This window comes from Oncorhynchus clarkii, chromosome 7, assembly GCF_045791955.1.
Source record: "Oncorhynchus clarkii lewisi isolate Uvic-CL-2024 chromosome 7, UVic_Ocla_1.0, whole genome shotgun sequence".
In the NCBI taxonomy this organism is placed as follows: Eukaryota; Metazoa; Chordata; class Actinopteri; order Salmoniformes; family Salmonidae; genus Oncorhynchus; species Oncorhynchus clarkii.
Window position 1 is genome coordinate 30039780 of NC_092153.1, and position 26153 is coordinate 30065932.

At 43.1% G+C, this 26153-nt stretch overlaps 1 long non-coding RNA gene across 1 annotated transcript in view; it reads left to right on the top strand.

The window, feature by feature from the left end:
- Positions 1–11332: 11332 nt before the first annotated feature.
- The window catches only part of LOC139413182 (uncharacterized), an 84316-nt gene continuing 69495 nt past the window's right edge, over positions 11333–26153 (top strand). The window contains exon 1 of the long non-coding RNA XR_011634773.1: positions 11333–11636. This is a non-coding gene — a long non-coding RNA (uncharacterized lncRNA). The remainder of the gene's footprint in view (positions 11637–26153) is intronic.

Genomic DNA, 26153 nt, shown 5'->3' on the forward strand with positions numbered 1-26153 from the left:
CAGCATTCTGAAGCGATATGCCATCCCATCTGGTTTGTGCTTATTTGGACTATCATTTTGTTTTTAAACAGGACAATGACCCAACACACCTCCAGGCTGTGTAAGGGCTATTTGACCAAAAAGGAGAGTGATGGAGTGCTGCATCAGATGACCTGGCCTTTACAATCACCTGACCTGAACCCATTTGAGATGAGTTGGACCACAGAGTTAAGGAAAAGCAGCCAACAAGTGCTCAGCATATGTGGGAACTCCTTCAAGACTGTTGGAAAAGCATTTCAAGTGAAGCTGGTTGAGAGAATGCCAAGAGTGTGCAAAGCTGTCATCAAGGCAAAGGGTGTCTACTTTGAAAAATCTAAAATATATTTTTAATTGTTTAACACTTTTTTTGGTTACTACATGATTCCATTTGTGTTATTTCATAGTTTTCAGGTCTTCACTATTATTCTACAATGTAGACATTTTTAAATATAAAGAAAAACCCATGAATGACTAGGTATGTCCAAACTTTTGACTGGTACTGTATATCTGATGAATGTTTTTACATTCAGTTACATAAAGTCCCTTTCTTACCACTTCTTCCATAGTCAAACATGTAAGGAAAGCTTTCAAAAATGTATTGAATTCAAATGGATTTACCCAGCCTAAAAGCACTACAGCCACTCTGTGATAATCAGTTCTGCTCTTTCGTTGAGGGATCTAGTCTAGATTAAACCTCATAGTAAGACCGTTTTATCATGTGTAGGTTTCATTCAGGTCTCTGTTTAACTACATGCTCTGTTTGTCTTTGGCAGGAGCGAGACCAGACTCTCATTCTGACAGCGAGAAGTGTCCTTCAGGGGAACCAGACCCAGAGACGCCCAAACCAGAGAGAAAACACTACTGCTCCCACTGTGAAAAGAGATTTTCCCGATCAGGGGACCTAAAAGCTCATGAGTGGACACACACAGGAGAAGAACCTTTCCATTGTTCCCAGTGTAGAAAGCGTTTTACCGTGTTAGCTAACCTGAAAAGGCATGAGAGAATACACACAGGAGAAAAGCCATTTCAATGTTCCCATTGTGGAAACAGTTTTACTCAGAGGGGGCACCTACAAGAGCATGAGATAATACACACAGGAGAAAAACCTTACCATTGCTCCCAGTGTAAAAATAGATTTTCCCGAGTAGGGGACCTAAAAGCTCATGAGAGGACACAGAGGAGAAAACCCTTTCCAATGTTCCCAGGGTAGAAAGAGTTTTACCGTGTTAGCTACCCTGAAAAGGCATGAGAGAATACACACAGAAGAAAAGCCGGGCACCGAAGATGTGGATGTCGATTAAGGCAGCCCCCCGCACCTCTGTGATTCAGAGGGGTTGGGTTAAATGCAGAAGACACATTTCAGTTGAATGCATTCAGTTGTTCAACTGACTAGGTATCCTCCTTTCCCATTCCCTATTATAGAGCTCTGCTCAGCCTATAAACATGAAAGCAAGGTTACATTTTATGTTCTACATTATTATTATTATTAGGGCAGCTACCAAGTTATGAAAGTGATGATATGTTCTGAAAACTGACTTCAGGTTTTTGAGGAATCTAGCTTTTGAAAGTTTTGTTTTATGGAGGTTTAATTCAGTTCTCTTTTTAGTATTTAACTAAAAACTCTGTCTTTGGTCGGAGAGAGACTTATCACTGTTCCAACTGTGGACCACGACTCCATTTTGTTGATCCCTGCCTACAGACAGAAACTAAAACAAGAGGCTCCCACGCTGAGGTCTGTCCAACGCTGGTCCGACCAAGCTGACTCCACACTCCAAGACTGCTTCCATCACGTGGACTGGGAGATGTTTCGTATTGCGTCAGATAACATTGACGAATACGCTGATTCGGTGTGCGAGTTCATTAGAACGTGCGTTGAAGATGTCGTTCCCATAGCAACGATTAAAACATTCACTAACCAGAAACCGTGGATTGATGGCAGCATTCGTGTGAAACTGAAAGCGCGAACCACTGCTTTTAATCAGGGCAAGGTGTCTGGTAACATGACCGAATACAAACAGTGCAGCTATTCCCTCCGCAAGGCTATCAAACAAGCTAAGCGCCAGTACAGAGACAAAGTAGAATCTCAATTCAACGGCTCAGACACAAGAGGCATGTGGCAGGGTCTACAGTCAATCACGGACTACAGGAAGAAATCCAGCCCAGTCACGGACCAGGATGTCTTGCTCCCAGGCAGACTAAATTACTTTTTTGCCCGCTTTGAGGACAATACAGTGCCACTGACACGGCCTGCTACGAAAACATGCGGTCTCTCCTTCACTGCAGCCGAGGTGAGTAAGACATTTAAACGTGTTAACCCTCGCAAGGCTGCAGGCCCAGACGGCATCCCCAGCCGCACCCTCAGAGCATGCGCAGACCAGCTGGCCGGTGTGTTTACGGACATATTCAATCAATCCCTATACCAGTCTGCTGTTCCCACATGCTTCAAGAGGGCCACCATTGTTCCTGTTCCCAAGAAAGCTAAGGTAACTGAGCTAAACGACTACCGCCCCGTAGCACTCACATCCGTCAGTCATCATGAAGTGCTTTGAGAGACTAGTCAAGGACCATATCACCTCCACCCTACCTGACACCCTAGACCCACTCCAATTTGCTTACCGCCCAAATAGGTCCACAGACGATGCAATCTCAACCACACTGCACACTGCCCTAACCCATCTGGACAAGAGGAATACCTATGTGAGAATGCTGTTCATTGACTACAGCTCGGCATTCAACACCATAGTACCCTCCAAGCTCGTCATCAAGCTCGAGACCCTGGGTCTCGACCCCGCCCTGTGTAACTGGGTACTGGACTTCCTGACGGGCCGCCCCCAGGTGGTGAGGGTAGGCAACAACATCTCCTCCCCGCTGATCCTCAACACTGGGGCCCCACAAGGGTGCGTTCTGAGCCCTCTCCTGTACTCCCTGTTCACCCACGACTGCGTGGCCACGCACGCCTCCAACTCAATCATCAAGTTTGCGGACGACACAACAGTGGTAGGCTTGATTACCAACAACGACGAGACGGCCTACAGGGAGGAGGTGAGGGCCCTCGGAGTGTGGTGTCAGGAAAATAACCTCACACTCAACGTCAACAAAACTAAGGAGATGATTGTGGACTTCAGGAAACAGCAAAGGGAACACCCCCCTATCCACATCGATGGAACAGTAGTGGAGAGGGTAGCAAGTTTTAAGTTCCTCGGCATACACATCACAGACAAACTGAATTGGTCCACTCACACAGACAGCATCGTGAAGAAGGCGCAGCAGCGCCTCATCAACCTCAGGAGGCTGAAGAAATTCGGCTTGTCACCAAAAGCACTCACAAACTTCTACAGATGCACAATCGAGAGCATCCTGGCGGGCTGTATCACCGCCTGGTATGGCAACTGCACCGCCCTCAACCGTAAGGCTCTCCAGAGGGTAGTGAGGTCTGCACAACGCATCACCGGGGGCAAACTACCTGCCCTCCAGGACACCTACACCACCCGATGTCACAGGAAGGCCATAAAGATCATCAAGGACATCAACCACCCGAGCCACTGCCTGTTCACCCCGCTATCATCCAGAAGGCGAGGTCAGTACAGGTGCATCAAAGCTGGGACCGAGAGACTGAAAAACAGCTTCTATCTCAAGGCCATCAGACTGTTAAACAGCCACCACTAACACTGAGTGGCTGCTGCCAACACACTGACACTGACTCAACTCCAGCCACTTTAATAATGGGAATTGATGGGAAATGATGTAAATATATCACTAGCCACATTAAACAATGCTACCTTATATAATGTTACTTACCCTACATTATTCATCTCATATGCATACGTATATACTGTACTCTATATCATCGACTGTATCCTTATGTAATACATGTATCACTAGCCACTTTAAACTATGCCACTTTGTTTACATACTCATCTCATTTGTACATACTGTACTCGCTATGCTGCTCTGTACCATCACTCATTCATATATCCTTATGTACATATTCTTTATCCCCTTACACTGTGTACAAGACAGTAGTTTTGGAATTGTTAGTTAGATTACTTGTTATTACTGCATTGTCGGAACTAGAAGCACAAGCATTTCGCTACACTCGCATTAACATCTGCTAACCATGTGTATGTGACAAATAAAATTGGATTTGATTTTATTTGATTTGGAATGAGTTTTATTCAGTTAGGGAGCCTGAAGGAGCATGAGTGGGAAAACACAGGAGAATAGCCTTACCACTGCTCCCAGCATAAAAACAGATTTTCAAGAGTAGGGGACCTAAAAGCTCATGAGAGGACACACACAGGAGAAATACCTTTCCAATGTTCCCAGTGTGGAAAGAGTTTTACCTGGTTAAGGAGCCTGAAGGAGCATAAGAGGACACATGATAAAAGTCCAACCACTGCTCTCTCTCTGTGTGGAATGACATTTTCCCAGTCAGAGAACCTAAAATCACATGAGAGAATAGAAAGGCTGTATTCTGACTTGTATTTTTGCCTGAGAATTTGTGTTTTTGTTTTGAGCCACATGAAATCATATTGTTTATGATTATACCTGTCTATATAAGGTCCCACAGTTGACAATGCATGTCAGAGCAAACACCAAGCAATGAGGTCGAAGAAATTGTCCATAGAGCTCCGTGGAAGGGTCCAAAAATGTCTGCAGAATTGAAGGTCCCCAAAAACACAGTGGCCGCCATCATTCTTAAATGGAAGAATTTTGGAACCACCAAGACTTCCTAGAGCTGGCCGCCCAGCCAAACAGCAATCAGGGGAAAAGGACCTTGGTCTGGGAGGTGACCAAGAACCCGATGTTCACTCTGACAGAGTTCCAGAGCTGGGAGAACCTTTCAGAAGGACAATCATCTCTGCAGCACTCCACCAATCAGGCCTTTATGGTAGAGTGGCCAGATGGAGGCCACACGTCAGTAAAAGGCACATGGCAGCCTGCTTGGAGTTTGCCAAAAGGCACCTAAAGACTCTCAGACCAGGAGAAACATGATTCTCTGGTCTGATGAAACCCAGATGGAACTATTTGGCCTGACTGCCAAGCGGCTTGCCTGGCGTAAAGTGTGGTGGTGGCAGCATCACGCTGTGGGGATGTTTTTCAGCGGCAGGGACTGGGAGACTAGTCAGGATCGAGGGAAAGATGAACAGAGTGCAGAGAGATCCTTGATGAAATGCTGCTACAGAGAGCTCAGGACCTCAGACTGGGGTGAAGGTTCACCTACCAAAAGGACAATGACCCTAAGCCCACAGCCAAGACAACGCAGGAGTTGCTTCGGAGAAGTCTCTGAATAACCTTGAGTGGCCCAGCCAGAGCCTGGACTTGAACTCGATCGGAGACCTGAAAATAGCTGTGCAGCTATGCTCCCCATCCAACATGACAAAGCTTGAGCGGATCTGCAGAGAAGAATGGGAATACAGGTGTGCCAAGCTTGTAGCGTCATACTCCAGAAGACTGGAGGCTGTAATCGCTGCCAAAAGTGTTTCAACAAAGTGCGTAGTAAACGGTCTGAATACTTCAGTTTATTTTAATAAATTAGCAAAAAATCGGTTGGTTTGTATTGTGATGTCATTATGGGGTATTGTGTGTAGATTGAGTATTTTTTGTTTTTTTAATTCATTTTAGAATAAGGCTGCTATGGTAACATAACAAAATGTGGAAAGAGTGAAGGGGTTTGAATACTTTCCGAATGCATTGTGTTGTTACATCATTGCGTTTACTTGATAGCTACCTACACAAATAGCTAGCTAGAACAAAGTGTTAATAAGATAAATTCATTAAAAAGATTAAAAGCAATACAAATAAGTTATCCAGTAGGCATCTACTGAGGGAGCTAAGAGCTGTGCTGTCAGCATGGACCTAGTCTGTTCTTTATATACATCTACATGATGTTTTGTTACCCCATCTAGGAGCAGTATAGACCTAGTCTGTCCATTTTATATACACTGCCGTTCAAAAGTTTGGGGTCATTTAAGAATGTCCTTGTTTTTGAAAGAAAAGCAATTTTTTTGTACATTAAAATAACATAAAATTGATCCGAAATACAGTGTAGACATTGTTAATGTTGTAAATGACTATTGTAGCTGGAAAAACAGTTGCTTTTTTTTATGGAATATCGGAAGTTTACATACACTTAGGTTGGAGTCATTAAAACTTGTTTTCAACCACTCAGCAAATGTCTTGTTAACAAACTATAGTTTTGGCAAGTCGGTAGGACATCTACTTTGTGCATGACACAAGTAATTTTTCAAACAATTGTTAACAGACAGATTATTTCACTTATAATTCACAGTATCACAATTCCAGTGGGTCAGAATTTACATACACACATACTCTTAGAGGTTAGGGTTAGGGTTAGGGCATTTTTTCAACTTTTTAATAAAAAGCGTGCAACATTTCAACGTCCTGCTACTCATGCCAGTAATATAGCATATGCATATGATTAGTATGTGTGGATAGAAAACACTCTGAAGTTTATAAAACTGGTTAAATCATATCTGTGACTATAACAGAACTTGTGTAGCAGGCAAAACCCCAAGGAAAAACTGTTCAGAAAAATAAATAAAAAATCTCTCTGCCAGGTCCCTGTATTGTCTATGTCAAGGGAAATTAGATAGCGCCCAGTTTACAGTTCCTACAACTTCCACACGATGTCACCAGTCTTGGGAATTGGGTTGAAGTTAATCCTTGGAGAAATGAAGAAAAGGCACTTCCTGTCAGAGGTTACACTGGATAGTTATGAAAGAGAGAAAATCGTCCATGTTTTGTTGACTTGCTGCTATTGAATACAGATCGCCCCGTCATCAATTTGATCGATTATTAACGTTTACAAATACCTAAAGTTGGATTACAAAAGTAGTTTGAAGTATTTTGGCAAAGTTTAAAGGCAACTTTAAAAAAAAAATTGTAATGAAGTTGCGTTTTGGAAAGCTGTTTTTTTTCTGGATCAGACGGGCTTTATAAATGGACATTTTGGGTATACATGGGCGGAATTAATCGAAAAAAATAACCAATTGTGATGTTTATGGGACATATTGGAGTGCCAACAAAGAAGCTCGTCAAAGGTAATGCATATTTTATATTTTATTTCAGTGTTTTGTGTAGCGCCGGCTACGCTAATTATTTTGTTTACGTCTCGTTCATGTGTTTCGGGGGGGGGGGGGGGGGGGGGGTGCATGCTATCAGATAATAGCTTCTCATGCTTTCGCCGAAAAGCATTTTTAAAATCTGACATGTTGGCTGGATTCACAACAAGTGTAGCTTTAATTGAGTACCCTGCATGTGTGATTTAATGAAAGTTTGAGTTTTATCTCGTACTATTTGAATTTGGCGCTCTGCATTTCCCCAGGCGATTGGCCAGAAGAGCGTCTCTATAGCCGTAAGAGGTTTTAAACAGCTTGGAAAATTCCAGAAAATGATGTCATGGCTTTAGAAACTTCTGATAGGCTAATTGACATAATTTGAGTCCATTGTAGGTGTACCTGTGGATGTATTTCAAGGCCTACCTTCAAACTCAGTGCCTCTTTGCTTGACATCATGGGAAAATCTAAAGAAATCAGTCAAGACCTCAGAAAATAACATTGTAGACCTCCACAAGTCTGGTTCATCCTTGGGAGCAGTTTCCAAACGCCTGAAGGTACCACGTTCATCTGTACAAACAATAATACGCAAGTATTAACACCATGGGACCACGCAGCCGTCATACCACTCAGGATGGAGACGTGTGCTGTCTCCTAGAGATGAATGTACTTTAGTGCGAAAAGAGCAAATCAATCCCAGAACAACAGCAAAGGACCATGTGAAGATGCTGGAAACAGGTACAAAAGTATCTATATCTACAGTAAAACGAGTTCTATATTGACATATCTTGAAAGGCCGCTCAGCAAGGAAGAAGCCACTGCTCCAAAACCGCCATAAAAAAACAGGTTTTTTAATGGTTTGCAACTGCACATGGGGACAAAGATCCTACTTTTTGGAGAAATGTCATCTGGTCTGATGAAACAAAAATAGAAATGTTTGGCCATAATGACCACTGTTATGTTTGGAGAAACAAAGGGGAGATGAAGAACAGCATCCTAACCTTGAAGCACGGGGGTGGCATCATCATCTTGTGGGGGTGCTTTGCTGCAGGAAGGACTGGTGCACTTCACAAAATAAATGGCATCATGAGGGAGGAAAATTATCTGGATATATTCAAGCATCATCTCAAGACATCAGTCAGGAAGATACAGCCTGGTCTCAAATGGGTCTTCCAAATGGACAATGACCTCAAGCATAAGATGAGGCAAAATGGCTTCAGAACAACAAATCAAATCAAATGTATTTGTCACATACACAAGGTTAGAAGATGTTAAACACCTGTAGGGGCTAGGGGGGCACAAGGAATTCCCTAAAGGGAACACCCCCTCCCATTCAGCTGATAAAAATATTCTTTAGAAATATTTAACTTTCACACATTAACAAGTCCAATACAGCAAATGAAAGATAAACATCTTGTTAATCTACCCATCGTGTCCGATTTTTCAAATGTTTTACAGCGAAAACACAACATATATTTATGTTAGATGACCACCAAATTCACAAACACACAGCGATTTTTCACAGTCACAAAAGCATAAATATAGATAAAATGAATCACTAACCTTTGATTATCTCCATCAGATGACACTCATAGGACATCATGTTATACATGTATTGTGTGTTTTGTTCGATAATGTGCATATATATATATATATATAAAAATATATATATAAAAATCTCAGTTTACATTGGCGCGTTACGTGCAGTAATGTTTTGATTCCAAAACATCCGGTGATTTTGCAGGAATACTCACAATAAACATTGATAAAAGATGCAAGTGTTATTCACATAATTAAAGATAAACGTATCCTCTATGCAACCGCTGTGTCAGATTTGTAATTTTTAATAATCTGAGAACGGCGCTCAGAACCCTAAGAAATAGCCGCCATTTTGGCGTCAACAGAAGCTACAAAAAACACTATAAATATTCACTTACCTTTGAATATCTTCATCAGAAGGCAGTTCCAGGAATCCCAGTTCGACAATAAATGACTGATTTGTTCCATAAAGTTCCAAAAAGCCCATAATTTAACCACTTGTTGTTAGCTTGTTCAGCCCAGCATTCAATCCTCAAAACGCATGAGCAATTCCTCCAGACAAAAACTCAGAAAGTTCCGTTACAGGTCGTAGAAACAAGTCAAATGATGTATGCAATCCATATTTAGGATGTTTTAAACATTAATCAGCAATAAGGTTCCAACCGGAGAATTTCATTGTCTGAAGAAACGCATTGGAACGCAAGTACACTCTCTCGTGACCGCGTGCAATGAAACCGAGGCTTTCTACCAGACCACCCACCCAAAGAGCTATTATGAGCCCCACCTTTATAGTAGAATCATAAAACCAGAATCTAAAGAAGGTGACATCTTGTGGAAGCCCTAGGAAGTGCATATACAGCCATATCTAAGATGGACATCCAATGGCACGGTTTTCTAAATTGAGTTCTCACTTCCTGTTTGGATTTCTTCTCAGGTTTTCGTCTGCCATATGAGTTCTGTTATACTCACAGACATATTTTCAAACAGTTTTAGGAACTTCAGAGTGTTTTTTATCCACCAGTAATAATACTATGTATATATTCCCATCTGGGAAAGAGTAGGAGGCAGTTTACTCTGGGCACGCCTTTCATCCAAAAGTGAAAATGCTGCCCCCTAGCCCCAACAGGTTTTAATGCGAGTGTAGCGAAATGCTTGTGCTTCTAGTTCCGACAATGCAGTAATAACCAACGAGTAATCTAACCTAACAATTCCAAAACTACTACCTCATACACACAAGTGTAAAGGGATAAAGAATATGTACATAAAGATATATGAATGAGTGATGGTATAGAACGGCATACGCAAGATGCAGTAGATGGTATCGAGTACAGTACATACAGTGGGGCAAAAAAGTATTTAGTCAGCCACCAATTGTGCAAGTTCTCCCACTTAAAAAGATGAGGCCTGTACTTTTCAGCATAGGCACACTTCAACTATATGACAGACAAAATGAGAAAAAAAAATCCAGAAAATCACATTGTAGGATTTTTTATGAATTTATTGGCAAATTATGGTGGAAAATAATGATTTGCTCACCTACAAACAAGCAAGATTTCTGGCTCTCACAGACTGTTATTTCTTCTTTAAGATGCTCCTCTGTCCTCCACTCGTTACCTGTATTAACAGCACCTGTTTGAACTTGTTATCAGTATAAAAGACACCTGTCCACAACCTCAAGCAGTCACACTCCAAACTACACTATGGCCAAGACCAAAGAGCTGTCAAAGGACACCAGAAACAAAATTGTAGACCTGCACCAGGCTGGGAAGACTGAATCTGCAATAGGTAAGCAGCTTGGTTTGAAGAAATCAACTGTGGGAGCAATTATTAGGAAATGGAAGACATACAAGACCACTGATAATCTCCCTCGATCTGGGGCTCCACGCAAGATCTCACCCCGTGGGGTCAAAATGATCACAAGAACGGTGAGCAAAAATCCCAGAACCACATGGGGGGGACCTAGTGAATGACCTGCAGAGAGCTGGGACCAAAGTAACAAAGCCTACCATCAGCAAGGGCATTGAAGATGAAACGTGGCTGGGGCTTTCATTATGACAATCATCCCAAGCACACCGCCCGGGCAACGAAGGAGTGGCTTCGTAAGAAGCATTTCAAGGTCCTGGAGCGGCCTAGCCAGTCTCCAGATCTCAACCCCATAGAAAATCTTTGGAGGGAGTTGAAAGTCCGTGTTGCCCAGCAACAGCCCCAAAACATCACTGCTCTAGAGGAGATCTGCATGGAGGAATGGGCCAAAATACCAGCAACAGTGTGTGAAAACCTTGAAGACTTACAGAAAACTTTTGACCTCTGTCATTGCCAACAAAGGGTATATAACAAAGTATTGAGATAAACTTTTGTTATTGACTAAATACTTATTTTCCACAATAATTTGCAAATAAATTCGTAAAAAATCCTACAAATGTGATTTTCTGGATGTTTTTTTTTCTTTCATTTTGTCCATCATAGTTGAAGTGTACCTATGATGAAAATTACAGGCCTCTCATCTTTTTAAGTGGGAGAACTTGCACAATTGGTGGCTGACTAAATACTTTTTTGCCCCACTGTCTGTATGTGTTGTTTTTGTCACACTGCTTTGCTTTATCTTGGCCAAGTCACAGTTGTAAATTAGAACTTGTTCTCAACTGGCCTACCTGGTTAAATAAAGGTTAAATAAAAATAACGTTGTTGAAATCAAATCAAGCTTTATTTTTACAGCACATTTCAGACATGAATGCAACACAATGGCTTCACAGGAAAAAACAAAAGACAATGAAAATAAACAAATATTTAGTACACAACAAACAGACAACTAATGAGCACCCTAAGGAAATTCCATTGATTAAAATATTAATCGGATGATATATCCAAACCATAATATAAGCTTGTTTTTTAGGAGGGGCTCTGAAAGACACTAAGAGGGTGTCCACTGAAAATTGACTAGTAACATAACTGGGACCTAAGACATCCACCATGAGACCCACTAAATCTGCCCAAGAAGAGGTAAACAAAAGAAAAAAACAATACCAAACTTAAAGACAGGAAGCAAACCAAAAAGGTGGATCAACTAAAGGTGTTGAATCTCCACATCTATCAGACAACTGGAGCACTGGGCCAGACACTCTTAAATAGAACCTGGACGAGCTCAGGTGAAACACCTTCCCACTAACGAGATGGACAAGCCAGCACAGGTGTAACACATACTGACTAACGAGGTGACACCAATCAGTGCGCCCTACATGCTAACGAGCAAAACGTGCTAAAATTCAAACCTCAAACATAAATGGAAAAACCAAAGACCTTAACACCTTAAAACCTCTTAAGTCTACCTCTTCCTTTTTCGAACATTCTGTTAAAAATCGCGCAACTTTTCAGCGTCCTGCTACTCATGCCAGGAATATAGTATATGCATATGATTAGTATGTGTGGATAGAAAACACTCTGAAGTTTCTAAAACTGGTTAAATCACGGCTGTGACTATAACAGATCGTGTGTTTCATCGAAAAGCGCAAGAAAAACTGCTCTCTGAAAGCTAAAAATTATTTCCATGCGTCACTTTCATGGGTTGTTAAAAGGGCACAAACTTAATTATCGACCTGCATGCAACTCCTACAGATTCCACACGATGTCGCCATTGTCGTCATTTTCCAGGGACTTTTTTCTTGGTAAATCCAACTGGATTCAATTTCTTCCGGTCTCCACCAGGATGTTTTGAATGTGCACATTGGCAGCCATTGATTTGAAGACGAGGAGCTATTGAATATACATCGCCCTGTAATCATTTTGATAGATTATAAACGTTTACTAATACCTAAAGTTGGATTACAAAAGTATTTCGAAGTGTTTTGTGAAAGTTTATCGTCAACTTTTTTAATTTAAAAAAATGACGCAGCGTTTCAAAACGATGTTTTTTTCTGAATCACACAGCTTCCATAGAAAGCTATTTTGGGTATATATGGACCGATTTAAACGAAAAAAAGACCCAATAGTGATGTTTATGGGGCATATAGGAGTGCCAAGAAAGAAGCTCGTCAAAGGTAATGAATGTTTTATATTTTATTTCTGCGTTTTGTGTAGCGCCGGCTAAGCTAAATCTTTGTTTACATCGCAGTCAGGCATTTTGGGGTGTTGCATGCTATCAGATAATAGCTTCTCATGCTTTCGCCGAAAAGCATTTTAAAAATCTGACTTGTTGGCTAGGTTCACAACGAGTGTAGCTTTAATTCAATACCCTGCATGTGAATTTTGATGAACGTTTGAGTTTTAACGAGTACATTTAGCATTTAGCGTAGCGCATTTGCATTTCCAGGTGTCTACTTGAGACATCTGCGTCTCAAGTAGGAGCAAGAAGTTAAGAGAATGGTTACCACCAACAGAAAACAACTTCCAATTCACATTATAATCAACTACAATGCTTCACCTTCACCAATATAAACATGTTGTCCACTGGCTGTCAACAATTAAAAACAATATTTAAAAATATTTTTTTTCCCACTAGCTTCCAGAACTCTCGTCCCTTGGAACGAGCCCAAACAAAACTCATCTCCAATACGGAAACCATGCAGTCAAAATAAATTGTGATCCATGGCAATGCACTGGCTAAATGCAAAACACAAAACTTTTTAACTGCCCACCATTGAGACAATCAGCAACCAAGTTGTCCTTCCCACCGACATGTCTGATTTCAAGAAGAAACTCCTGCAATATCCGTAGTAACTTTCCACCTCACTGCGGAGCTTCTGTCTCTTTTCAGGGTTCACTAGATAGGCATGTTGTTGGATCGGGGCTCAGTCCCCAATGTCATGCTCTAGTACATTTGGGTTGGCACATCTGAGAATTAACCCTGGTATTCTAAAAGCAGGCCAACAATGCCAATATAATTGTACCAAAAAATTGTCCGTTGGTTGCATAAAAAAATATTACTAAATGTTACATAAATTGTAAATATGAAATATTTGATTGCATAGTCATATTTTCAATGGCTTTTCAATGACATTTTGCTAGGTGGCATAGCCCAATGTCAAAACACAGTTTTAACGTGTCCAAATCAATAACCAATATGCAGAATCAGTTTGGGATAAATTCAAAACCGAAAAATAAAATGTGCTATATAGACAAACATTTGCCACAATAATCATATTACTTGTATTTTTTAAAACAAGCACCTTATAAATTGCACAAGCACCAAAAAGTATGTTGTTTTGACAAGTAGCAATAAATCACTGATATCGATTAGGGGGGAAATCAGGTTGTACATGCTGTTGAAACTAACACAACAAAAAAAACACATGGAAATGGGAGATATATTTTACCTCACTGGTTAGAGGACAACCTGCAGAAGACAGTCAGCTACATTTGGGAGTGATGCATTTAAATTTAGGGGTCGCTAAACAAAGGAACGCAACACTTATTTGTCATCATTCATCGATATCATGCTAAAATCAATTGTGCGAGAGGAGGCGAGGTTGAGGTGAAGTTGCACGTCCTGTTAAAACTAACAGCTGAAAAACCACACGGAATCTGGGAATAATGTGTACATCACTGGTTAGAGGACAATTTGTATAAAACAGATCGCTACATTTGAGTGTTGCATTTTGATTCAAGTGGGTGGTGTCGTGGAAATTGAGTCGAGAGAGAGACTTGGTCAAACAATCATCTTTATTTAATATTGACTAATTATTGCAATAATGAAACCGTCAGCCCAACTGTCTTAACTGACTATTAATCTGAGAGTCTACCCTTTACAGACAATGCACAGTTTATATAGCTAATACCCAGAATGCTTGGTTCCATCCCTCCCATATGAATTGCGGGGCACCATAAGCCATTTTTGGCTGTTTTTCCTGTCTTTATCTGTATACAGTGGTCACTGGTACGCCATTTCCGGGCACAACTTGCAGACTTGTTTACGTGTTGCTGTGCGTTTTGTTGCCAACCTATTTTGCTACCTGACAACTTTACGGTTTTTACTTTTTAATTACTGTTTATATTTGTGTTTTTTCCCTCAACTTTTTCACTCCGGATACTTTATCTGGACATGGTTCGTCAGGACCTCCAACAGCCGAAGCTAAGTAGTAACATTAACATGATGCCTTCTAATTGCAGTCGCTGTACTCATAATATACAGGAGAATGATCGCCTTACGGCGAGGATAGCTGTGCTACAAGCCCAGCTTCAGACGCAATCGTTAGGCAAGGGTAATTTCAGTGTAGGAAAGGATGAAACAACGTCTGTGCCACCAGTAAGTACAGATAGTAACGTTAGTATAAATCCCCTCGCACGGTCCCCGCAGCCGGACAACTTTCTCACGGTTTCTGGAAGGAAATGCTGTAGGAATGCTCAACCGGTGTCGCTCATTCAGCCGACAGAAACTTTCAACGGGTTTTCCCCCATTAAGCAGCGAGCCAGAGTCAGAGGCCGAGCCTTCTCTTGTCTCTACTCCTCCCGTTACGGGGTCTGAGACGCCGAAGCTTCCCACCATTAGCTCTGACAAATTGAAAACTCTAGTCATTGGCGACTCCATTACCCACAGTATTAGACTTAAAACAAATCATCCAGCGATCATACACTGTTTATCAGGGGGCAGGGCTACCGACGTTAAGGCTAATCTGAAGATGGTGCTGGCTAAAGCTAAAACTGGCGAGTGTAGAGAGTATAGAGATATTGTTATCCACGTCGGCACCAACGATGTTAGGATTAAACAGTCAGAGATCACCAAGCGCAACATAGCGTCAGCGTGTAAATCAGCTAGAAAGATATGTCGGCATCGGGTAATTGTCTCTGGCCCCCTCCCAGTTAGGGGGAGTGATGAGCTCTACAGCAGTCTCACAACTCAATCGCTGGTTGAAAACTGTTTTCTGCCCCTCCCAAAAGATAGAATTTGTAGATAATTGGCCCTCTTTCTGGGACTCACCCACAAACCGGACCAAGCCTGACCTGCTGAGGAGTGACGGACTCCATCCTAGCTGGAAGGGTGCTCTCATCTTATCTACCAACATAGACAGGGCTATAACTCCTCTAGCTCAAGAATGAAATAGGGTGCAGGCCAGGCAGCAGGCTGTTAGCCAGCCTGCCAGCATAGTGGAGTCTGCCACTAGCACAGTCAGTGTAGTCAGCTCAGCTATCCCCATTGAGACCGTGTCTGTGCCTCGACCTAGGTTGGGCAAAACTAAACATGGCGGTGTTCACCTTAGCAATCTCACTAGGATAAAGACCACCTCCATTCCTGTCATTATTGAAAGAGATCATGATACCTCACATCTCAAAATAGGGCTACTTAATGTTAGATCCCTTACTTCAAAGGCAGTTATAGTCAATGAGCTAATCACTGATCATAATCTCGATGTGATTGGCCTGACTGAAACATGGCTTAAGCCTGCATCCCGCAAAAATCTGTTGCACAGCAACTCACTGCCTTCCTGAAGACAATGTATATGAAATGCTTCAGTCTGGTTTTAGACCCCATCATAGCACTGAGACTGCACTTGTGAAGGTGGTAAATTACCTTTTAATGGCATCAGACCGAGGCTTTGCATCTGTCCTCGTGGTCCTAGACCTTAGTGCTGCTTTTGATATCATCGATCACCACATTCTTTTGGAGAGATTGGAAACCCAAATTGGTCTACACGGACAAGTTCTGGCCTGGTTTAGATCTTATCTGTCGGAAAGATATCAGTTTGTCTCTGTGAATGGTTTGTCCTCTGACAAATCAACTGTACATTTCGGTGTTCCTCAAGGTTCCGTTTTAGGACCACTATTGCTTTCACTATATATTTTACCTCTTGGGGATGTCATTCGAAAACATAATGTTAACTTTCACTGCTATGCGGATGACACACAGCTGTACATTTCAATGAAACATGGTGAAGCCCCAAAATTGCCCTCGCTAGAAGCATGTGTTTCAGACATAAGGAAGTGGATGGCTGCAAACTTTCTACTTTTAAACCCGGACAAAACAGAGATGCTTGTTCTAGGTCCCAAGAAACAAAGAGATCTTCTGTTGAATCTGACAATTAATCTTAATGGTGGTACAGTCGTCTCAAATAAAACTGTGAAGGACCTCGGCGTTACTCTGGACCCTGATCTCTCTTTTGAAGAACATATCAAGACCATTTCAAGGACAGCTTTTTTCCATCTACGTAACATTGCAAAAATCAGAAACTTTCTGTCCAAAAATGATGCAGAAAAATTAATCCATGCTTTTGTCACTTCTAGGTTAGACTACTGCAATGCTCTAATTTCCGGCTACCCGGATAAAGCACTAAATAAACTTCAGTTAGTGCTAAATACGGCTGCTAGAATCCTGACTAGAACCAAAAAATGTGATCATATTACTCCAGTGCTAGCCTCCCTACACTGGCTTCCTGTCAAGGCAAGGGCTGATTTCAAGGTTTTACTGCTAACCTACAAAGCATTACATGGGCTTGCTCCTACCAATCTCTCTGATTTGGTCCTGCCGTACATACCTACACGTACGCTACGGTCACAAGACGCAGGCCTCCGAATTGTCCCTAGAATTTCTAAGCAAACAGCTGGAGGCAGGGCTTTCTCCTATAGAGCTCCATTTTTATGGAATGGTCTGCCTACCCATGTAAGAGACGCAAACTCGGTCTCAATCTTTAAGTCTTTACTGAAGACTCATCTCTTCAGTGGGTCATATGATTGAGTGTAGTCTGGCCCAGAAGTGGGAAGGTGAACGGAAAGGCAACGAACCGCCCTTGCTGTCTCTGCCTGGCCGGTTCCCCTCTTTCCACTGGGATTATCTGCCTCTAACCCTGTTACAGGGGCTGAGTCACTGGCTTACTGGGGCTCTTTCATACCGTCCCTGGGAGGGGTGCGTCACTTGAGTGGGTTGAGTCACTGATGTGGTCTGCCTGTCTGGGTTGTGCCGTGGCGGAGATCTTTGTGGGCTACACCCGGCACAGCCAGAAGAGGACTGGCCACCCCACATAGCCTGGTTCCTCTCTAGGTTTCTTCCTAGGTTTTGACCTTTCTAGGGAGTTTTTCCTAGCCGCCGTGCTTCTACACCTGCATTGCTTGCTGTTTGGGGTTTTAGGCTGGGTTTCTGTACAGCACTTTGAGATATCAGTTGATGTACGAAGGGCTATATAAATCAATTTGATTTGATCTAAACCTGGCATTATATTAACCCCGGACCCTGGCCTAATTTCCCAGATGCCAGGATGTCTTTGTTCTACTCCTCTCTATCCCAGCTAAACATACACCATATCTGGTCTATGGAATGCAGGCTCAATCAGACCGGAGACATAAGTTTCACCTGCACCACTAATCGTAGAATGGAATGTGGCCATTTGGTTTTTAATCACGAGACATCAATCAATTGTCAGCTTCAAGCTGTCTCTAGTGAAATCCATGTCCTCGACACCCAGACTAGCTGCAGGAAGCTAGAGTGAACACCATAAAACTCAGAATTAGCAGGACAGAAATATCTTACTGTTTGTTAAGTAAATAATTGTTGAATATCCACCAAATTAGGTAAATTGTGACATTATTAAAATACTCCTACAATGTTAAAACATTATACATTGTGACATCATTTCATTGATATCATGAAACAACTCCTTCATGTATTTTATGATGTTTGATCAGAGATCTTTTATCAGAGTATCTCTTGTCACATTCACCACAGCTATAAGGTTTCTCTCCTGTGTGTGATCTCTGGTGTATAGTCAGAGGGCCAGATGAAACAAAACTCTTCCCACATTGACCACAGCGATAAGGTTTCTCTCCTGTGTGAGTTCTCCGGTGTGATATCAGGCTGAATGACTGAGTAAAACTCTTCCCACATTGAGTACAGCTAAAATGTGTCTCTCCTGTGTGTGTTCTATGGTGTGAAGTCAGCTGGCTTGATGTATAAAAACTCTTCACACATTGATCACAGCCATACGGTTTCTCTCCTGTGTGTGTTCTCTGGTGTATAGTTAGATAGCTTGATGTTGAAAAACTCTTCCCACATCGATTACAGCTATAATGTTTCCCTCCTGTGTGTCCGTTGGTGTACTGTTTAGCTGAGTAAAACTCTTCCCACATTGATCACAGCCAAAAGGTTTCTCTCCAGTGTGTATTCTCTGGTGTATTTTAAGGTCTCCTGGAGAGTTGAATCTCTTCCCACAGTCAGAGCAGCAGTGAGATGTCTTCCCTGTGGGTCTCTGCTGTTGTTTCTTGAGGTGTTCGGATGTGGAGAGACTCTTCTCTGCCTCGTCAGCATCATGATGTTGAGGCTCCCCAGAGGATCCACGACAATCCCGCCTCTCTCCTCTGTGAATGGCAAAGTCAGACAGATAGTTAAAGGCCCACAACAACAGAAATCCATTGTTTATTTGAGGTAAAAGGTGATGCCCAGAGCATACCCATGAAGTTCTAAAACAATTGACGTTTGTTAATTGTCAAAGAATTTAAGACAGTCAAGTTAGGAACAAGTCCTATTTGTCTTGTTTTCACATTAGTGGTAACTAGAAATAAGTTATTAAAGCCGGCTACCCAAAACAAAACAACGACCCAAAACAACGGCACCGCAGAAGGGTCAGACGGAGCGGTCTTCTGGTCAGGCTCCGTAGACGGGCACATCGCGCACCGCTCCGGAGTATACTACTCGCCAATGTCCAGTCTCTTGACAACAAGGTAGACTAAATCCGAGCAAGGGTTACCTTCCAGAGACACATCAGAGATTGTAACGTTCTTTGTTTCACGGAAACATGGTTTACTCGGGATATGTTATCAGAGTTGGTACAGCCACCATTACCTACCAAGAGAATTCTCTTCGATTATAATCACAGTTGTGGATATCCCCCCCATTGCCCTGACAGAACTTCAGTGGACTCTATGTAAACTTTTAACCACATATCCGAGGCTGCATTTATTGTAGTGGGGATTTTAACAAGTCTAATCTGAAAACAAGGCTCCCTAAATTTTATCAGCATATCGAATGCGCGACCCGGGCTGGCATAACCCTGGATCATTGTTATTCTAACTTCCGTGACGCATACAAAGCCCTCCCCCGCCCTCCTTTCGGAAAATCTGACCACAACTCCATTTTGTTGCTCCCAGCCTATAAACCCGAACTAAAACAGGAAACGACCATGCTCAGGTCTGTTCAACGCTGGTCCGACCAATCGGATCTCACGCTTCAAGATTGCTTCAATCACGTGGACTGGGATATGTTCCACATAGCTTCGGACAATAACATTGATGAATACGCTGATTCAGTGAGCGAGTTTATTAGCAAGTGCATAGGTGATGTTGTACCCATAGCAACTATTAAAACCTTGCCCAACCAGAAACCGTGGATCGATGGTTGCATTCGCGCAAAACTGAAAGTGCGAACCACTGCTTTTAATCAGGGCAAGGCGGCCAGAAACATGACCGAATACAAACAGTACAGCTATTCCCTCCACAAGGCAATCAAACAAGCTAAGCGTCAGTATAGAGAAAGTCGAGTTGCAATTCAACAGCTCAGACACGAGAGGTATGTGGCAGGGTCTACAGTCAATCATGGACTACAAAAAGAAAACCAGCCCCGCCGCAGACCACGATGTCTTGCTCCCAGACAAACTAAACAACTTCTTTGCTCGCTTTGAGGACAATACAACACGGCCCACTACCACAACATGTGGGCTCTCCTTCACTGCAGCCAAGTAAAACATTTAAACGTGTTAACCCTCGCAGGGCTGCCAGCCCAGATGGCATCTCCAGCCTCAGAGCATGCGCAGACCAGCTGGCTGTTGTTTTTACAGACATATTCAATCCATCCTTATCCCAGTCTGCTGTTCCCACATGCTTCAAGAGGGCCACCATTTTTCCTGTTTCCAAGAAAGCTAAGGTAACTGAGCTAATTGACTATGACCCTGTAGCACTCAATTCCATCATCATGAAGTGCGTTGATAGACTAGTCAAGGACCATATCACCTCCACCCTACCTGACACCCTAGACCCACTCCAATTTCCTTATCGCCCCAATAGGTCCACAGACGACGCAATCACACTGCACCTAACCCATCTGGACGAGAGGAATACCTAAGTAAGAATGATGTTCATCGACTACAGCTCAGCATTTAACACCATAGTACCCTCCAAACTCATCATTAAGCTCGAGACCCTGGGTCCCGACCCCGCCCTGTTCAACCGGATACAGGAATTCTTGACGGGCCGCCCTCAGGTGGTGAGGGTAGGAAACAACATCTCCACCCCGCTGATCCTCAACACTGGGGCCCCAAAAGGGTGCGTTCTCAGCCCTCTCCTGTACTCCCTGTACACCCATGACTGCGTGGCCATGCACACCTCCAACTCAATCATCAAGTTTGCAGATGACACTACAGTGGTAGAATTGATTACCAACAACAACAAGACGGCCTACAGGGAGGAGGTGAGGGCCCTCGGAGTGTGGTGTCAGGAAAATAACCTCACACTCAATGTCAACAAAACAAATGAGATGATCGTGGACTTCAGGAAACATCAGAGGGAGCAGCCCCCATCCACATTGACGGGTCAGTAGTGGAGAAGGTGGAAAGTTAAGTTCCTCGGCGTACACATCACGGACAAACTGAAATGGTCCACCCACACAGACAGCATGATGAAGTAGGCGCAGTAGCGCCTCTTCAACTTCAGGAGGCTGAAGAAATTCGGCTGGTCACCAAAAACACTCAAACTTTTACAGATGGGTTAACCGCCTTGTTCAGGGGCAGAACGGCATATTTCTACCTTGTCAGCTCGGGGATTCAATCACTGGCCCAACACTAACCACTAGGCTACCTGCCGCCCCTCTTCACCTAACAACAACATAAACCTAGGACTATGTATAATTTAATATTTCAGGTGAAACAAGGAAACTAAAATGTCTTTCTCGTGACATTTCATAACCTGATCACCAGATCATTTTGTGAATAATCCCGCTAGGTAGTTGCATGTCGTGATGTTTGTCATTCAGAAAATGATTTCCTGGATCAGCTGATGATAGTTGAACATGTGACTAACAGCTACAGTAGTAAGTATTGTGTGTAATTATTGAAGAACCGTGATAATGACAGTATCGATTTGGGTGTTAAAGTCAAGGTGACTCTCGGTTAGAACCATTGGATTTAGCAAACTCAATTTATATAGGATGTCTGTGCCCATGAAAACTGTTTTCCCAGCGCATAAGGAGACACTAAATGTGATGTAGTTAGAGTGCATTTCAGAATACAAAAAAACTGTCCCACTTACATCACAGTCACTCCCCTTTATGTAAATGATTAATACCCTTTAGCCTTTGCCACCCTTATCTTTTTGCTTAGTTTCCATTCTCTGATTGGCTCAGACATTAGGGCATAGATTCTATTGGTGGCGTGACCATTGCAATGACACAAAAATCAACAGACATGCACACTCCTATTGCAGGTGCCGATAACTGATTAACTAATGTTCCTGTCCAAAGGCTTTCACAAGACCCAGAATGACCAGTTGTGTTGATCCAGCTTTGCACAATCACATATGTCTAATGGTTAACTATATTGATTCTGCTACCTACTTCTAATAAAACAGTACAGACACTGGACAATTCTAAAGGTACTGGAAAATGTCCAATAAACTCCAGGAATTTAAAATATGAATGGGGTTGCCCTAATGCTGGGGGAACACCAGTAAGCTTAATTCACTGGAAGTTATGCATGCCAGCCAACGGTAGTCAATGTTGGCCTCCCATGTGGCTTGGATAGGATATAGTGCTTGAGGTGTCACTACAGACCCTGGTTAAATTGTAATGGTATGAATAAAATTGGCTGAATATTATACAATGACTTATAAACAGCTCTAACAACTTGACCCCGACAGGAAATCTACACGGGAAATTCTAGAATATACTGTAGCGGTATTTATTAGAGAGGGGTAAAGAAAGATTTTGTTCAGGCGCCAGGCAGGTATTAACCATGCGGAAAGGAAAAGAGTAGAATAGAGAGAGTACCACTACCAGACCCACACACATCAGCAGAAGAGACTGCCTAGAGGGTAGCCTGTTTACCAGATAGCCAGTGGAGAGAAAAAAAGAATACACACCATATAAAACCCACATCACAGCACAGGGGTAACCCAAACAAGAATACCTCATACAATAATACTAATACTAATAATGGCAGAGCAATTCAACAGCAACTTCATACAAGAACGAACCCAGTCATCAACATAGGATTTGCAATAATCTGTATTATTTTCTAGTGGATGAGTGCAAAGGGTATGAATGTGGGGGGTGTTCATCGACACAACAAAGGCCTTAAAAATGTCCACAGTCTTCTCGGCCACATGTCATTAGTACACCTCAATACAGTTCACATAACAATACACAACTTGCAAGCAACCTCCCTTTTAACTAAAATGTCCAAATACTTCTGGCAGGGCAATAATAGTCCAGCTCTAATGAACTTCAATAGGAAGTGCATTGGAAAAATAGAGAGTCTGTTGCAGGGTAAAGCACTGGAACGATAGAGGGAAGAGAAAAAGAGAAAGAGAACAAGAGAGATCTTAGCTGTGGTCTTCAGGCGTGCAGGTGTACTGTCTGACTGTCCGATGGTTTGTTGGTTTGTATGTTAAAGCTTCGCAACAATGTTGCTACTAATCCATGCGATCCATAACGGGCGCGGTCCCAAACTAAAACAACCACGACCTAGAGCGATTACATCGATGATTGAGTTAAACACTCTATAAACTACACACGCTGAAAACAAACAAAACTTCTGCAGCACAGCACACACAATCAAACTGTCGCGCCACCAAAGAGCCCCTCCCCAAAGAGCTGAATGAGCTCTCTTTATTTCCTCCTTCCTTACTGCTCATGCGCTCTTAAAGTGGCAGTGCACGGTGAAGGCTCCGTGCAGATTTCGCCACACTCCTCCCCCCATGAAAAAACAATGCCTGTAGAAACAGAGAGGATGCAGGCTTTGACAGGTTCATGTTCCTGCTACACAAAACCAGGGAAGTCCTCCTCATCAGAGTCCTCCACGAAGAGGTCCTGCAGGTGTTGCTTTTGCCTGCGATCCAGCTCTTCTGCCGTAGGGTAGCAGGGCTTTAGGTCAACAACATGCACTGTCCTGACGTCTTCCCCAGTGTCCTCCAAACAGACCAAGTAGTTCACTGGTCCCAACTGCTGCACTACACGGTATGGACCTTTCCATCTCGAAGCTAGCCTGGCAGTGAACTTCTTAGATGCCTTTGACAGATGATGTGAACGTACCCAGACACGAGACTGGGGTGGAAAACACACGTCTCGTCTATGTTTGTCATAGTTTCTCAGCTGTCGTTGTTTGGCTTTGGTTTTGCTGGCCTCCACTCTGGCTAGCAAGGTGTGGTGGTGTTGTACGGCATCAAACGCTGGGCAGTCAGGTGAAACATTCGAACTTTGCAAGACTCGGTCCATCGGACCTTTTAGTGGTCTTCCCAGGTGGAGTTTGGCGGGAGTGACCCCAGAAGTCTCCTGCACGGCAGAGTTCAGTGCAAAGCGAAATTCAGGGAGATGCTGATCCCACCTTGTGTGCTGATCCCCCACGAATGAAGCAATCATCCCCTTCAGGGTTCGGTTTACCCTCTCGGTCAGGTTGGTCTGAGGATGATAGGCTGTGGTCAACTTGGCAATTACACCCCAGTAGGTACAGAGCTCTTTGTAGATTCCTGATATGAACTGCGGACCACGGTCAGAGAGGATTTGGTCTGGAATCCCGAATCTGGTAAAGACCTCCCTTCTCAGAATTAGAGCAATGGCTGATGCAGTGGCTTTGCGGAGGGGAAACAACTCCACCCAGTGTGTGTAGTAGTCCACTACCACCAATAAAAATTCATTCTGTGTCCCCCGGCTGGGAGGAAAAGGTCCCACGAGGTCAATTCCCAACATTTCATTTGGATGGTTCACCACGGTCTGCTGCATTTTTCCGGCAGGTCTGCCAATGTCTGGTTTGTATTTCTGGCAGACTTCACACTGCTGTACAAACTTCCGGGTATCAACCCACATGCCTGGCCAGTAAAGCACCTCTTGTAGTCTTCGATAAGTTTTAAAAACTCCAAGATGGCCACTCATGGGATTGGCATGATAAGCTTGGATTATCTGGTCACTCAATGTAGAGGGAATGAAGACGCGATAATGGGTGCTGTGTAGTCCATCTCCTCTTGGAGTTTTTCGATACACTTTATCCTGAATTATGCTATACTTATCATTGAAGCGACTCTTGGAGTCTTCTTCAGACAGACTCTTGTGGATCGCCATGATGGCAGCATCCTTCTGCTGTGCTCTCCATACACTCTCATTTAGCGGTAGTATAAGTACTGCACAAGGGAGGACAAACATTGGCAGTCTCTGTAATCCGAGAAAGGGCATCTGGTACAACGTTCAGTTTTCCTTTGCGATACTCAATGATGAAGTCAAACTTCTGCAGTCTGATAGACCAGCGAATAAGACGGCTGTTGGTCTTGCCTGATGCCAGAACCCACTGCAGAGCAGCATGGTCTGTGACAACGGTGAAGATCTTTGCCTCCAAGTAGTAGCTCCATTTCTCCAAAGCCCAGACCACAGCGAGGCACTCCCTTTCAGTCGTTGAATAATCCCTCTCGGCTGAATTAAGGGTGCGACTTGCATAGGCAAGAACTTCTTCTGTTCCAAGTCCTGTTTGTTGAGCCAAGACTGCTCCAAGTCCTGTTTGACTTGCATCCGTGTACACAATGAAATGAGAATTCAGGTTAGGATGTCCAAGCACTGGAGGAGTAATTAGACTGTTTTTGAGTGCTTCAAATGCACCTTGGCATGCAGGGGTCCATTGGAATTTCACACCTTTCTTCTTAAGGTGATTGAGGGGTTCGGCTACCTTTGAAAAGTCAGGCACAAACCTGTGGTACCATCCAGCCATACCCAGAAACCGCTGAACAGCCTTGAGGGATGTGGGAATTGGGAATTCCTGCACGGCTGCAACTTTGGCTGGATCTGCATGGATACCTTCAGCATTAACCACATGACCAAGGAACTTGAGTTCTGGCAGACAGAAACGACACTTCTTCAAGTTCAAGGTCAAACCTGCAGCCTTTAGTCTGTCGAAGACGGACTGAATGTCTTGCAGATGATCCGCGACAGAGGAGGAGTAGATTATGATGTCATCCAGATAAACAAGACAATTTCTACCCCTCAGATCTCCCAGGACAGTCTCCATCAACCTTTGGAAGGTTGCTGGAGCATTCTTCAAACCAAAAGGCATGACTTTGAAGGAGTACAAACCAGCAGGGGTGACAAAGGCAGTCTTGTCCTGACTAGCGGGATCCATTGACACCTGCCAATAGCCACTGTTCAGATCTAGATTACTAAAGATGGATGCTCCTGCCAGAGATTCCAGTATGTCATTTATGTTTGGTAGAGGGTAGGCATCGCTTTCTGTTATGGCATTCGGCTTCCTGTAGTCCACACAGAATCGATATCCACCATCTTTCTTAGGAATCAGAACAACCGGAGAAGCCCATCCGGAAAAAGAAGGTTCCACCATTCCATTCTCCAACATGCTT